This window comes from Macaca nemestrina, chromosome 3, assembly GCF_043159975.1.
Source record: "Macaca nemestrina isolate mMacNem1 chromosome 3, mMacNem.hap1, whole genome shotgun sequence".
Taxonomy (NCBI): domain Eukaryota; kingdom Metazoa; phylum Chordata; class Mammalia; order Primates; family Cercopithecidae; genus Macaca; species Macaca nemestrina.
Genome location: NC_092127.1, coordinates 169,977,953 through 169,995,014, shown reverse-complemented (window position 1 = coordinate 169,995,014; position 17,062 = coordinate 169,977,953). Strand labels below are relative to the sequence as shown.

General features: G+C 36.2%; 1 long non-coding RNA gene across 4 annotated transcripts in view; it reads left to right on the top strand.

Annotated features, from left to right (window-relative positions):
- Positions 1 to 13,176, top strand: part of LOC105487803 (uncharacterized) — a 220,036-nt gene extending 206,860 nt beyond the window's left edge. For 3 of the 4 annotated variants that reach the window (XR_011621400.1, XR_011621399.1, XR_011621406.1), the window contains one exon: positions 12,737 to 13,176. This is a non-coding gene — a long non-coding RNA (uncharacterized lncRNA). Of the gene's footprint in view, positions 1 to 8,061; positions 8,115 to 12,736 lie in introns of all 4 variants that reach the window. The other variant, XR_011621403.1, reaches the window with a different exon arrangement.
- The last annotated feature ends 3,886 nt before the right edge of the window (positions 13,177 to 17,062 follow it).

Below are 17,062 nucleotides of genomic sequence, written 5' to 3'. Positions count from 1 at the left end.
GAAGATGAGGGGACTATAAGCATGAATGGCTAATGTGGGGCCATTGAGAGTGTGTGTGTTTGTGTTTGTGTGTGTGTATGTATGTATGTGTGTGTTAGGTAAAGCAATAGCTTTCCTGAAAGAACCAATCTGTTGAGTTTCTCCTGTTTCTCATTGGCTTGAACTTCCCAAAACACCAGGTAGCCTAGAGAGAGATATTATCAGTACAGATTGTGTGCTGAATTAAATTGGGGTTTTCTTTTTAAAGTGGCATGAAATACATATTTGTTGGGCAGCTAACTATCCCTACCACAGAGTAGCAGGGAAAGTTAGTTTCCTTGGGGAAGCCTATTGTTTAGTTGAGGACAGAAACGTATTAACTTGTATTCATAAATTCAAACATGTATAGGGCCAGGCAGAAGATAAATTGAGTGCATTGGGTTGGATAAAAAATTACAGAACATGTGTCATGACTAAAGTGGTTAAAAAATGAAGAAGTTTTAAATTAAAGATGGCTTAAAAATTAAGAAGTTCTTAAAAATTGCTGCTATGAGATCTCTGGACTCAATATGCTTAGATGTTTTACTTTACCAATGAAAGTTTAAAGTTTGGTTTTATGTGAACTATTCAATATTTTCTTAAGAATTATAAACTAAGTTATTATATTTTTAATGTGGAAGCCAAACAAAATATGTCTATGGTCTAGATTCAATACAATTTACCTCTGACTTCTATATTTACGTATCTTAAAATATGATGAAAGCTTCAATAGGAGTGCCTGCATAGTGCTATGAGAGCTACATAAACCAACATGTTCATAGTGAAGAAATTTTTCTTTAATACTGTACAAAAATACTGGATACCATAAAATAATAAATTTTTACAATAAAATAGTCCTAAATAATCATTTTATTTAGTCTGTTATTTTATATATGAAGAAATTGAGACCTAGAGAAATAAAGTTACTTTCAAGGTTCCAGAAGAGCATTCTGAAATCTTGGTTTCTTGCTTCCTAGACCAAGGTTCTCCTAACTCAGCATGCATGTTCATAAAGTCAGGCAGAGGAGAGGATTGAAATGGGCTGAAACGGACAAGGCAATTGACCTAGTCCACTGGACTTGTGATGCAGAAATAAGAGATAATGTTTTAAACACTCCTGTCAATTCACCAGAGTGATAATGCCAGGGAAGAAGAATAGTTTATAGAGATTGTGAAAATAACTCAGTTGAAGGCTATTTCACAGCCTTTGAGTCAATAATGAATTCTGCCAACAGGTAGTCCTGTTATCCTTCTCTGAAGGTCATGCAGTTGCTCATGTTTTATTAAGATTTTGTGAGAAAGAAATGACTCCAGATAAGCTCACATCAAGGACTTTCTTAATACAGTCGAATGTTTGCATTGGGTTGTTTCCAAACAATCCTATCTTTGAGTGAATATGTTTCTGAATTTGTAGGAAAATGCAATATTGGAGGTTTTTTAGTTCTTTTAAAACACCTCAATTTTCTGAGATCTATTGGCATAGGATAAATTATATTTATTCTATTGGGTTTGCTCAGGTTGGAAGGCTGTAGTAGCTTATAGAAATATTTTGATCAGAATAGCTTAAATTAATTGATTAAACAGTTAAATTAATTGATTAAAGTAATTGATTAAACAGTGTTGGGAATTGATTATTTTAAAATGTTAATTTAGAATACCTCATTTTTAGAATACTCAGGTTACTATCAGTAACTTTATCTGGTTTAACCACCCTTTAGTCTTTATTATTAAAAAATTTAGCTCCATATCTTCTTTTTAACATGGTGAGTTTTTATTTTAAACACAGCACGATTCAGAAACAAAAAAGGTGAAGGATATCTGGCAATTAGTTAAATCAAAACTTACCTATTTAAGCTGAATAGTTCTTCGTCTCCTAATTTCTAGCTCAGTTGGAGCCTGTGCTTTGTTTTGCAATTTATTCGTTCATCTCTTTTTTCAGCCGTGTTCTTTAAATGATACTAATGCTGATAACTTGAGAGTTCATTTGTTTTTTCCCCCTATAAATCCCCCAATTTGTGCTAGGCATAGTTTCACCTAAACCTGTTAGGCAGATGTATATCTAGCTCCTCAGGATTTTTCTTTTTTCTCTCAAGGGAGGAAGATTCCATAAACTCCCTTGGAAACTAATTCTAGTGTTTAATGGAACATGTCCATTCATCTATAATAATATTTGTAATTATACAGCACATTTCTTCTGAGTAGCTCTTAGCACTTTAAAATAGTATTTCAATCCCCGAGACATCCATAGAAGTAGGTGGTAAGCTTCATTATACTCCTAGAGGGCACAAATGGCATCTTTATACATGTTATTTTTGGTGTTCAGGCCATTGTGAAGACTTTAGAAATATTTAATAATCAGAATAATAATTTTACAGATGGACGGATTGAGAGAAAGCAGATTTAGCTCCTCTCCCAGTGCCCACAACTGAGGAAAAAAGATGGAGAATTTCTGAGTTACACAAGCGAGGGTCTGCAATGTTTTTCCATAAACCTGTCATACCAGGCTTGATGATTTGCTTAGAAATTAGACATTTTTATAAATTGCAAAAAAACAAAAACAAAAACAAAAAAAGACCAGCAAATAGTCCAAGTACTTTCTACACAATTCTGATATTATGCAGTGAGTTATGGGTTTAAACATACTTGAGACCAATAACTGCAAATGAGGTAAACTCCATGATTAGAACTTCTCATTTTGGTGAGAAAATCACAGAATCTATTGGTTGCATCTCGCTGCCCATTATAATATGGAAGCATTATCATATTATGTGGTATACATTGGAAAAGCCCTTTCCAAATAGAACTCTGAAACTTTCAAACTCCTGCCAATTAAAATATTTGTAACTTGTATCTCTTCTCATTTGGGTCCTGGTAAGTCTTCACAATACTATTAGATAAACACATTGGAAATATCTCACATGTCCTTTATCATAAAATACAATTTCATTACAGCAGGGAACTTTTGAGAGCATAGTGGTTTATCTCAAAGACTAAAAGGAGAAATGCCAAGACAAATGTCCTGGGTCCATAGGAAGAAGTATTTGGGGGGAGCTAGTTTCCTTAAAGTCACCCGAATTTTGTTGCATAAATGAGTATCTACTGAATCTTTGAGTAGGAACAGTCATGGGCAGTTGTATTTATTTGGAAAATTAAGTTTTCATTACAGATTACATTTTGCCACATTATGAAGTTCAGTAGCTTAGAAGCCATGCCATGCTCAGAAAGTTCAGTCTGTCTAATATAGATGTTTTCTGGGACTTGGATGACTCAAATCATGTGACTGGTAAGCCAGCTTATTGGTTGATTTTCTTACATGTGGATGTTGTGTTTTCAAAAGGAAGTGTTCTAGGCAGGTTCTGAAAATAGTTCCGAATCTGAGATATTTATGCTTAACCTAATTTTGCTCAGTTGTCTGAACATTTAAGATTAAATCTGATAATCCTGTGGATGAGAGAATGTATTTCTATAAAATAAAAAATAGAGGGGGAAAGAGATCTCTATCTCCTTTATCTAAAGGAGGAAGAGAAGGAGAGAGAGAAAGAAATGTATGTGTGCATGTGTTTATGTGTGGGAAAGAGATGGAGAGAGCAAGAGAGTGAATATTCGAGTGCTCACTCCACAGGCTGAGTGTTGAGAGTGTCACAGAGATGTAAATGGACCTACTTTTACCACCTCTCTAGGGAGTATGTGTTATGAAGCTCTCATGAACCTTTCTGAAAGAGATACTGTTACTGAATGGAAAATATGACTTCACTCAGACCTGTAGCCCCATTCATACTGTGGAGTATTTGAAATTCTTATAGAGAAATAAGAGAAAGAAGAGTTTCACAGAGACATTCTTGAAAGGAAACATTTGTAATCTTTATCCAACTGGCAGCAATGTGAAGTGTCTTGCTCTTGGAAAAGTTTGCTTTAGTGCCTGGTTCATTGGGAGTCTGCAAATGATGTAGACACTGTAACATATCATCATAAAGAAAGATAGAAGAAAATAACAATGCATTGAATGGTTTAAGAAAAAACAGAATTATTTATAAAATACAAAATCATAATTATGGACATGTCTCACATTTAAGGTTAATACTAGCATGAATATATTTGCAAGTATTAATATAAGTGAAAAAACAAAGGAGCATTTATTATCATGCCATTGATCAACAGGAGTAAGCCTGACGTGCAGAGTGTCATCCAAATGTTTTGTATCACTAGGTTCCAGGGGGAAGAAACTGTATTATGTGACATGTCAAAATTCATGTTGTAAAAATTCTTCATTTGCTTTCCAACCTGCACCTGGGTGGGTGGGACACTGAATATTCAGTCCACATAAAAGATCATGCATAATAACCAAATATAAGCCTAGGCAACTCTAGACTTCAGAAATAAATACTGTATTCTATTTTCCTAATTATATTTCTCTTTGGAAAACCTGAACCACCTACACATATCAGTGACATGGTACTGCTTCCTATAAATTGAAATGGTAGGAGTAACACCTGCATGGGTACTACTCAAATAACGGGATGCAGGTGTAAATGGAAGCATTCCATCTGATTGACAATCTTGGTGCTGTTAGGAGAAAGGTGAGCTGTCAGCTATGACACTAATGAACTATTTGGCTGAGTAAATAGATTTTCTGTGTGCAATGCAAAGCATGTTGCTTTTAAGCATATATTTATAATTAGATGTTGCTAATAAATTCTATGTATATTGCCCGGGGCACATAAAATAAATAATGAACTTAGGGAAATAAGTTTCAAGTGTCAGGCATTGACTCTCATCACGAATCCCATTTCTATTACTTTCATGCTTATGGCCTTGGCTAGGTAATTTAACACAAATAAACTTCAGTTTATTATCAGTTTATTATCTAAAGTTTATTATCTAAATTATGGAACTAATTTTTTTTTTTAACCTTATAGGGTAGTTTAATAATTTTTCAGCTAGTATTCCCAAGTTATATAGTCTTGTGTCTGTAGCATAGTAAATAATCTATAAATGGTAGTTATTTATTAATAAAACTCAAAAAAGTTTAAAACATAGTACTGTAAAATTTCTAACCTGTAAATACTGTGCACTAATAGTAAGTTTTGGTAGGATGACACCTCTGCAGTGACAAGTAAGAGTTTGTGTATTTGTAATTGATATTAGATAATACTATGTATGACAATTATTCAGGCATTGAGGATAGGATCCCATGGTTCCAAACTTCCCATTAAATAACCCACCATAATTGATAGCTGGAGAATCTGAGCAGGTGCAAAGAATGTCTTATTAAGTATTATGATAATAATAAAAAGAATTATGACTTTTATAGGACTATTGTTTCACAGTTTTGTATATAAAGATAAATACCCTAATCTCACCTTTCTTCAGTATATATGGATTTAGAGCATTTTATGTAGGCTTTTATTGCTATAAACTTCCCTCTTAGAACTACTTTTGCTGTATCCCATATGTTTTGGAATATAGCATGTCCATTTTCATTTGTCTTGAGATATTTTTACGTTTTCTTCTCGATTTCTTCATTGACTCATTCATTGTTCAGAAGCATGTGGTTTAATTTCCATGAATTTATACAGGTTCTAGTTTTAATTGATTTCTAGTTTTATTTCATTGTGGTTAGAAAAGGTACTTTATTAGGATTTTTAAAAATGTAATAAGATTTTAAAAAATGTAATAAGACTTGTTTTGTGACCTAACCTATGATCTATCCTGGAGGATGTTTCATGTGCTGTTGAGAAAAATGTGTACTCTGCAGTTGTTGGACGGAATGCTCTATAAATGTCTGTTAGGTCCATTTGGTCTAGGTTGAACTCCAATATTTCTTTGTTGATTTTCTGTCTGGGGGATCTGTCCATTGCTGAAAGTGGAGTGTTAAAGTCCCTTACTATTCTTGATTGTAGTCAGTCTTTCCTTTTAGATCTAATAATATTTATTTTATGTATTTGGAGGCTCTGGTGTTGGGTGCATATATATTTACAATTATTATAACCTCTTACTGTGTGGACCCCTTTATCATTATAGAATGGTCTTCATCTTTTTTTTTTTAACCCATTCTTGACTTTAAGTCTATTTTGTTTGATGTAAGTGTAGTTACTTCTGCTCTTTTTTGATTTCCATTTGCATGGTATATATCCAGAATACTTTAGAGACAAGATTTTGAAGATAGTGATTGATTTAACAAAGGAAGTAAATATAACAGCAACAATCAGAAACCTTCTGATATGTATTTTGTTTGCAAATAACCTCTTGAAATTATTAAATGAATTGACACTGATTTTTAAATGTATTGGATAATTTATTAACTAATTTGGTAATTCAACAAAAATATATTGAATGACTTCTTTGTTCAAAGTATTGTGATCTCGATAAATGAGGAAGGTGATAGAATATAAACAAAAAATGTAAAGGAAATCACAATGTTGCCATAGAAATGTATAGAGAAGACACATTCACTTCTTTTGTTGAAAGTGTTCTTCTGGTACAGCACAAATATTAATTTGGAGCTACTGTATCGTGTTATTAAAAGTTCTAGTGTGATTATACAATTTCTCCTTTCTGCCTCAAGTGGCTAAGTGTGTTTTTTCTAAGCTTTGTGTTTATTTATTTTTAAAATTTCAGCCCTTATGCTAGTCACTCTGGAATGCTTGATTTCCCTATCAGTCTAGTCCCTGGACCTCCCTGACCCCAGCTCTGCCATTTAAGGTTCAAGTTTCCCCCTCTTTGTTTCCCATAACTCATGGTATTCCCCTAATGTAGAACTTCTAGGTATGGCTACTTTTCTTGAGGTTCAACTTCTTGCAAGTTATAGCCATATCTTATTCATGCCTGCATTCACAGGGTCTGCCACAGTGGGAAATAACTCACGTTTCATGGTATTAGAAGAAATACATTAAACTATTTTCAGTAAATCTGGCTTCTAAATTCTTTTTTCCACATTTTTTGTAATATCTTATTATGTGTACTAGATGACTAAATGGTTGGCCAAATGAACTAGTGAATAAATTTTGCACCTCCATACATAAAATGGAGTTTTCTAGAAGTCATTTCAGAACTCCAAAACAAACAATCAAGCAGACATAAAAACCTAAATCATGTATGTGTAAGTGGAAGCAGCTTGTCAACTGGCTTTAAAGGAAGTCAGGAGTTGGCTATTGGGATTTGCTTTCTATTTGAATACTCACTGAATTTTCTGGTGCTATTTTTCTTGTTCCTCCCCACTGCCCAACTGCTTTTCATGTGGTAATTGTTCTTGGTGTGTATGTGTTTCCTGGGTGCTTGGCTCCGGAGTTATTCTGAATATCAAGATTGGGTTGGAAAAGCCAGCCTTTATCCATTGTCTTTCAATTAACCCCACTGTTTCTGAGCTCAGGATTTACTACCAATTTGTATTGTACATGGCCTTTCAGAACCTAACACCTTCCCAGGGCCCAGGGTTCTGCAAAGCTCAAGAGCTTCATTCTTTGTTTTAGGTCTTTCTGTCCTTTAATTTTATTAACTGGCTGCATTAGTGATCAGTGTTCCACCCACTCCTTCTATCTTAAATAAATTTTCAATTTCTTAATATCTTCTGGGCATGCATCCCCTCACAACTTTTGTTCCCTTTGCTATGGTCATTTTATACTTTTTATTATTAGTGGTATTACTTTATTATCATTTTAATGGATCCTGGAAGTGAGACAAGGCAAATGTTTATTTTGCTCCATCTTGCGTATTATTCTAGAATCTCTACCCCTTCCCAATGTTGTTTAAACATTCGTTTAACTTTTGAGAAGTGTTGAGGAATTATGGAAAAATAAAATAAAATAATAGATTGAACATAAAATAAGGAATTTATTACATACTCTGTTATAACTGGAACTTTTAGGAACTTTTCTCAAAAATTTTCTGCTGCTGATACCTAGATATCTACAGTCATTATATATAATAAAGATGAAGTTCATTTGCATGCATAGAGTACAAGTGAAATTATTTGAGAGTTATTTTTTCTATCTTCTATATTGACTAAATTGTTTCCAAATCCCTATGTTCTTATTCATGTTTCAGTTTTCTGTTATAATTTTCCCAACCACAGAAGTTCTTGGAAGACATATTAAAAGGTAAGAAATGTAGATAGTGAAATTAATTCTATAACCTCGGAAATAGCACTATGCCATACATCATTTGTTCTCTGAATTTCAGATGACTTGAACCATTTCCAGGAGACTCAAATAGCTGATCTCAATCAAGATTAGGAGCCAACCTGTGGTTGAAGAGTAAAGTTTTTATTTTTATTCCACAGGGATTGGTGTTGGCTAACAAAATGTTTGCTTGTTTGTTTTTAATTTAACATCAAAAAACACAATCTACTTTACCGGGAAAGAAACACATTTCCATTTTATGTAGCTAAAAATTACATTCTGTAGTGAGTCAGATGTAGAAATCTACATTATCGATGCCTTAGTTCAGATTTATTCTAGTGATGTTTGTATGTCACTTTTCATATAATGTCCTAGGAAGCTGATGGCTGCTTTTATTTTTAAGCTGGCTGTGGGCACAAGGAAGGCTATATTTAGCTCTGGCCCTGCAGTTTATATCAGATGCTCTGACTCTGATGGAAGCGACAAAATATGTCTACTATTTGTCCGTTTATCTTGTCTTCTTCAAAATCTCTCTTTCCTTTTGAAACTGTGGCTTTTGAAAGAGCTTTCATGTCTCGTCACAATTATAAAGCCGGTATAATTCTCTGAGCATTGTGCATTTGCTCATACTGTCCAATCCAATGAGACACCAATTTATCCTGACTCCAGTCCTCACCTATAGAGGCCTTCTTATCTTTCAATATTCAGTAAAAACGTTATTGGCTTCATAAAACATCTCCTAGTACTCTCAACTGAATATAACCACTTACTGACAACTGCCATGGGAATTTTTGGCAGATCTTAAAATTTTATATTTTAACTAATTAGCAAGATATCTGATATATCCCACATGAGAAGTCCGTTAAATATCCAAACATATCTCATTCCTTATTTGATTATATTTTAACACCTATCTCATTATTCTTTATGTATGTATCTATTATTTGTATACTATGTAATAGTAATAATATTAACAATGCAAAGAACAAGTATACTAGCAAACAAATATTGAATATTTCCCTGTGTAGACATATGTAAGGACTCGATACACAGCATCTTGTGGGATCATCATAACCCTTTGTGTTAGGCACCAACGTAATCTTCATTTACATATGAGAAACCTGGGACCTAGAGAGATTATATAAGTTGCCAAGAGTTCTAGAATGACTACACTACAGAGGTATTTTAGCAGCCAGATCCACCTTAATCCAACGGAGCATTTGCCCCTCTATAAGTACATAGACAAATATAGGACTTACACATGGTGGATGGTTAACAAAACCCATTTACATGAAACTATTAGTAAATTAATGACTCCTTATGGATATTTTAAAATCAACTCTATTACATGTATTTTTCTGGAGCACCACACAAGCTAGATTTTACCTAGTTTTGTCATATTTCTTCTTGCAATGAGTGACCCATGGTGTAATAGGATCATAAAAAGAGTCATCATTTGATACCCTAGGATGGCCTTTCTGGCTTTTATTTCACATATTCAAGTGTTAAGATCCACCTATTATGCTCTGAAATACAGCCTGCTTTGGAGAGCACTCCTATAAGCAGAGTCTGGGGGAGGCATGCCTTGGCCTGCAGAAACAGACATTGTGTTCTTTAGGATACAGGATTGCCGCCAGAAACAGAGATCCACAAGAAACTTCACTTAACCGAGGCAGAAGTTTGTTTTATATTCATATATAAAAGTTGAGGTAGCATGATAGTTCTGCTCCAGGGAGTCATCAGAGGTACAGAATCCTTCTTCTATAATATTGCTGTGCCATTTCTAAGGAGCTACATCTATCTGCAGAACTCAGGATAGCTTACTATGATTTATGAGGTGAGTGAGCAGAGCTACTTTCCCTTTAGGGCACACTCTAGAATGGTCACATGTCACTTTCCTTAAACCCTATCGCTCTGAATTTAGTCATAGTCATACCTTGCTACAGTGATGCTAAGAAATGTAGTCTTTATTTTAGGTGACCATATGCTCAACTAAGCGTTCTAATGGTATAAAAAAGAGGAGAGGGCATATACACATTGGGGGATGAACAGTAGTTTCTCTCACAGACCTGCTAAATGTATTATATTTGCTTTTAGGGGCTGAAGAAACTTGCTAAAATATTCTACCACTTATTTTGCCTTTATAGCAATAGTGACAAACTTAAGATGAAATGCAACATAGAACATAAAGTCAATATGTTGGAATTATACATTATTTCAATTATATACAATTGGAAATATACATTATTTATTCCTAAGTACATCTTAGACATTTGTAAGTTGGATTTGTAATTGATGTCTGATGTTAGATCACAAAGAAGTGAAGGAATGTTATCTAAGAAATTTTTTTTGCCAGTGGTCCTAGCTCAACACTCCTTCACTGAATGGACATTAAAATGCCTATGCACAAACCTTCACCATATTAATAGCGATTAAAAATGCGAAAATCATGCTGAAGCGCAGAGTATTTTGTTCACAGGTGGAAATTTTGTCAGCTGTGTATGAACAGAATGACTTTGACCTATAAAATAAAAGATTTTGTTAAAGCTATTAAACTCTCTTTTCTCTATCTCAGTGAAAAGGATCAGATGAGCAGCCTCCTTTTGTCTAGGAAAAAAGAAGAAAAAGTGAAAATTGCACTATGATCTGTGGAATGGAAGTTTGATAGGAAAGTACAAGAGAGTTTAGAAGCAAGAAGGAAAAGTGAATTTATGAAACAGCTGGGGATGGTAGCAAAGAGAGCAAAGGGCAAAGTGAAATTTCTAGAGTTGTGACTTCACTAACAGTAAATGGCTAATATGATGAAATTAGGAATGTTTTCTACTCGTAATGAGTTGCCTCTTAAACGTGATTGTTATGAAAGTTCATTTCTGTATACACTGACTCTTGTTTCTAGATGATTTCATTTAAATAATCTACATCACAACGCCTTTGGCAGTGTATCTCTTCTCTCTCTACATTTAGTAAATTCATAATTGAGATGCCAGCATTGGGCTTTTTCAATACACTGCCGTGGACATATTAGGTTAATGTGTGATGACGGAAGTAAGATAACAATATGTGTCCACCCCACTCTTTTTTAAATCTCTGCATTAAGATTAAAATTAAAATATGGATATATCTTATTAGAAAAAATTAAACTTGAACTCATACATCGTATTCTTAATGACAGTTTGTAGAGGACTACGTGCTCGCAAACGAGGCGTTCCCCTGCCTCTAGGCGCATAAATCCTGAGACTTGTACCATGATAAGGATTTCATTAGTAAAATCAGGATCAGTAATTCCTGGCACCACCATTAACCCCCGCATAGCGCTGCTGCTTCGACCTAGTGGAAGTCCTACATGTCCCTTTGGCAAAGGACCACACACTCCGGTAGCCAACTTATATATTCTTCCATTAGGAGATAAAGTATAAGGTTGGACAATAGCTAGGTCAGCAACGGCACTCTGCTTAGTGGCAGCATAAAGCTGAGAAACTGGGGTAGGGTAAGATGTCTTTAAGGAGGACTCGAGATCATTCCTTGATGTTGTAAGCCACTGCTCACTGGGTACTGGGGTAGGCCTTCATTGTAGTTGTTGGGGCCCCAAGCCTGTGGGCCCCGGCTCCCGTTTCCCAAGAAGGGTGACAATACATTCTCACTTTTATCAGTTTTTGAACGGCGTTCATTGGTCCAATGTCGACCCTTGCCACATCGTTTACACATATCAGATGGTAACTTTTTCTTTTAGAGCAGAAGAGCCTAATTTTTTCAGCATTCCTTTTTAAAATGACCAAGTTTTCCACATTGATAGCATAAACCTTGTTTAGAATTGCCTTTTAAAGCCTTAGAAAGTGCCCCAGCAAACAATTGAGCATGTAAATAGCTCCTCCAACACCTGCACAAGCCCGAATGTAATCATCTAAATCAGCTCCACTAGCTTTTAGAGGACGCAGCAATTTTTGGCACTTGGGATTAGCACTCTCAAAAGCCAGAGTATCCAAAAGAATTTTAGCAGCAGGGCCTGAACCTAGTCTTTAATACAGTATCTTGTAGACGGGCTACAAAATCTGGGTACAGCTCAGTGGCTCCTTGTAGGATCTTTACAAAAGATAAAGAAGTTTTACCCGCTATTTCAACCTTAGTCCACGCTTTTATAAACAAGGCTTTAATCTGAGTGAGAGCAATATCATCTAGGCCTGCCGGAGCATTAAGAGTGACGTATTGTCCTGAACCCGCAAGCTGCTCTTCAGTAGGTCCTGGGGGATTTCGGGTAGCATTTTTTGTAGTTTGTACTCTTGCTTCCTCCCACCACCAACTTTTTAATTGAAGCCATTGTGAACAATCAAGGACAGCCTGTCCCAACGTTTCCCAGTCAATAGGAATCATATGTTCTGAAGAGAAGGAATCGAGAAGGCCAAGAACAAACGGTGACTGAGGTCCATAATTAGAAATTGCAGCTTTCATTTCTTTCAAAAATATAAATTGTAGGGCTGTAAAAGTCACATTCTGGCCACCGTTTGGGAACTGAGTATTGGGGCCAAAAGCAGCCCGTGTTATTGGGAATAAATCTAATTCCTTGAAATCATCCTTTTCCTTCGATTCCTTCTTTTCTCCTACAGGAGGAAGAGGCACAGAGAAAACCTGACCTGACATAGGCAAAGAGGTTGGAGGTGGAGGCAAAGGGAAGTCCTTTTCCAAAGGAGCAGAAGGGAAGGTAACAGGGAAGGCTCGTGGCGGAGAGATAGGAGAAACAGGAGCGGCGGTACCTTGCAATTTTAACAACTGTTGTAACATCTCTAAAATGCGCTGCAAATCAGAATTTCCTTCAGATGGAGGCATTAGCTCTTTTTCCAATTCCTTGTCCTCAACAACCGGGGCGTAAATATGTTCCTCTCTAGGATCATTCCTCTCTAAAGCTTCAGATGCCTCACCTCCTGTGGCAGTATTGCCGTGCTCTGAGTCAGTTTTAAGTAACTCTAATGCCTGAGTAATGGAACTACACAAAGTCCACAAAGTCAGAGGCATCATTTGCCCTCGCTGATGAGCTCGACGCAGTACTTTAACCACTTGTAACCATTCCTTTCGATTTAACTGCACTTTGGTTTGATATTGAAACCAATAACAATGTCGTTCAACATGGGCAAACAATCGCTTCAAAGTCTTATGTTCCTTAACTAACTTCTACCCCTAAGACGTCAACAGTCCCTGGAGTAACCGCAAATATTCAGAGGCCAGAGAGGTGGAATTCTCCATAATTTTCCCGTGGGTCCCCCTTTATTTACCTGACCGGGGTGATTCCCCTCCGGTTCCTTGCTCTCCTGGAGCCACGTACCCTGCTCGCTGCGCCAGATGTTGGGGTCCGCCTGTTTCCTAACCAAAGGAATGAACACACAAGACAACACAAGACAAGACAAACATGGCGGCCGCCTCGAGTGGCGCGCTCTGCTTTATTTTATACAGTCGTTTGTGGAATGTTGCCAAGTCACAAGACACATTGTTATTTTTCTGACCTTTCCCTGACTTTCTGGATTTTCAAGATGTTTACACATAAACAAGCCCCCAACGCCCTGCTTCGTTTGCAAGAGCAGGACTTATTGGGAATGCCCTGCTTTGTTTGCAAGAGCAGGACTTACGGGAACGCCCCGCTTCATTTGCAAGAGCAGGACTTATTGGGAACGCCTTGTTTGCAAGCACGTAGTCCTCTACACAGTTTTTAAAAATTCCTTTTGGAACTTTTATTTTCATTTTCTGCCTAACTCTTTTTTTTTTTTTTTTTTTCCTGTGAGTCTGGTTACTTGGCAACAGCATCCTTTCTTCCTAAATCTTAGTAAATACTTTTTAAAGATGACATATCATGAAAACTGTAATCTGGAAAATAAATGGACTAAGTTTGATAGGGTGGACTAGTTACAAATAAATACTTGGTCTGTTCTAGTTATGCACCATCACAGAATTAGAGGGTCGGAGCCAGGAAGCCTTAAAGGATTGGTGGTCAATTTCTCCCACATTGCACAGATGAAGAGAACATCATGTTTGCTTTCATTGTTATTTCTATTTTTTATGCCAACATCAGAGCATACAAAGCATAAAGAACAATCCAGAGATGGCAGAGGAGTTTCTTTCTAAAAGAGCTTATTCTTTCCGATGAATTCTAGCACTGGGTAAAGAGTTTACATAATTTATATAAACTTCCCATAAGAAAACAATGTTTTATTCTTTTAGTTAATTTATTTTGTCTCACTCCTAAAACATTTGTCTACAACTCTAGTCCTATGAACAATAAAGATATAATAAAGCATCTTAATTTATTATTCTCCCTGGACTACACATTTTGGGACAGGGCAATTTTCCTAAAGGAAATTAACATGTTGAATATAGACCCCTACCACCAGACACCTCTATTTGAATGTCAAGTAGAAATCTCAAATTCCAAACGTCTAACACAGAGCTCCTGATCTCCTCTCCAAATCAATTGTTCAGGACAAAAGTCGAGAAGTTTTCTTTAAGTCTCCTCTTTCTCTGTTACCTCATATCCAATTCATTGGCAATGCATATTAACTCTACCTTCCAAATTTATCCCAAATCCTGCCACTTCTTACTACTTCTGTTATTAGTGGACTTGGAGAAGGCACAGTTATCTCTTATATGAATCTCTACAAAAGCTTCCTAACTGGCTTTCCTCATTCCACACTTCCCTTATGCTCTTTTCTTCTCTTAGAGGTCAAAATAATCTTTTCAAAACGTAAATCCTAGCCAGGCACGTTGTTGTGTGCCTGTAGTCCCAGTTTTCTGGGAGTCTCAGGCAGGAGGATCACTTGAGTCCAGGAGTTCAAGGCCAGCATGGACAACATAGCAAGAGCCACATTTAAAAAATAAATAAATAAATAAATAAATAAATAAAAAACAGAAATCCTTCCTTATGATCTCCAGCACTAAGAGGAGGAATTTAGGCATACTTAAGAAAAAAAAAAAAAAAAAGGATGTTGGGGGAAAATTGAAGGCGGTGGACAAGAAATAGTAAATATTACTACAGGGTGGAGGGAATAAAGCTAATACCCCTTATGATTTTAATGTATTTCTGTAGAGTTTAGACATGCTTCATTTATTTTGGGGGATAGTGTAGAAAGCCTGAGAGTGATAAGCTGGAGGACTTCCATAAAGAAAGTTTATTTAAAAATAACAAAAGAGAAAAAAATGCATCGATTTGTTGTTGTCGTTGTTTTGTTGTTTTTAAACAAAGACCTGCTTTGAGTTAAAAATCAGATTATACAGTGTTTAGATCAGGTGGTGTGAAAGAACAAGATGTCAAGTATTTTTGACCTGCGGTAGTTTTAAGTTATTTGTAACAAAAGTAACTCAAAGAAGGAGGAGAGCTCATCCTTGAAGAGCAAAACACTTTAAAATAAATCAAACAAATTTATGTTTGTTAGTAAGAGGCAGATGCTGACAGGGAGCGGTGCGAGCACAGAATACAAGCGTTGAGGAAGGCTGCCATCCTTCTCTGATGCCAATAGATGGCGGTGGTGCACCAGGAGAGAGTCGGGAGGTTTCGCCTGAGGCCTGCAGGAGCTAGTTTATGCAGGTGCATGCTAAAGACACTATTTTGTCTGAGGAACTGTAAATTGTATTCATGATTCACATATCATTATTAATTCATTTTGTATTCATTATCATACGGCAGATTCATTTGACATTTATGCAGATGTCAGAGTGCAGGCACTTCCAGGAGCGATCTGTGCAGGTTCAGACCAGGCTGTGTGCGGGCTTTCACGGAAGCATGAGTGGAAAGAAGAAATGCTTTTTTAACCACAACAATATTAGACTGGAAATTGGGCCAGGGATTGCGCAACTAATGATTTTCGGTGCCTAGTTCTGTGACTACTCCGTGTGCTCACTACTTCCCCCTGCATATTTTTTTTGGCAGATTCAGTCTGGCAGATGAGAAGCTCCCAGTTTAGAGAGCTCTGAGCAAGATAAAAATTTAATAATCTTATTGTTGACCCAGCCACTAAGGGTAGAACAGATAATCCTTTAATAATGCACTTCAAAAGTCTGGTTTGCATAGTCAGAGACCAGAGGCAGCCTGGTATAGTGGAAAGAAAGCCTTTGAGACAGGAAAACGATGGATTCTGGTGTTGGCTCTGCCACTAACTAGCTCTGAGACTTTGGGAAAATCAATTAACCTTCCCAGGTCTCAGGCTCTTAATCCATAAAATGAAGGGACTACATGACATCATCCCAAAAGTCTTCAGTGCTCTAAATAAAAGGATTTTTTGATAGAAAAAAAAAAAAACACGGAATGAGTTTTGAAACTCTAACATGTCTTTGTGACCTACTTCAAAACAGATGAGTTGTAAAGCTTGCTATGAATTGTAAAGTGTGTATCGTCTGTGAGTAAATGCACCTAAGCAGTTACAAGTGTGCTTTATCGCTGGTGGCTGGCACAGTATAACATGTAACTGACAGTACTTGGTCTTGAAACCTTTCTTAAATTTCAGAGATGACAGAATAGAAATTTTGAGAAGGAGGTCTAACTCCAGGACTGATTTCTCACAAATGAACACAATTTGACCAATTTTATGTCGTGCTGTGGCATGCACTTCACAAATGTGTGAAGAGATTATCTATCTTGCAACATCCCCAAACTCTAAACCAGATTTTCCGCAGTGCTCAAGTAACTCTAGCAATAAAGCAGATGCTCAGAGACCTATATTAACTCTTCAAAGACAACAGGCTCTTCCCTCCACTGAAATATGAAAATGGAGTTCTCTGAAATGGTTTATATACTCTCATGTGTTCCCTGATTGACACAGGAAATAGTGAACCAATTGGCCAGTTTGCAAATAAAGTACATTAACATTGAGCATTTAAATTGATTATGTGGTTAAAGATAACCAGGGAAAACCATATTTGGCTGTTTTTAAAAAGAGATGGCCAATAAACAA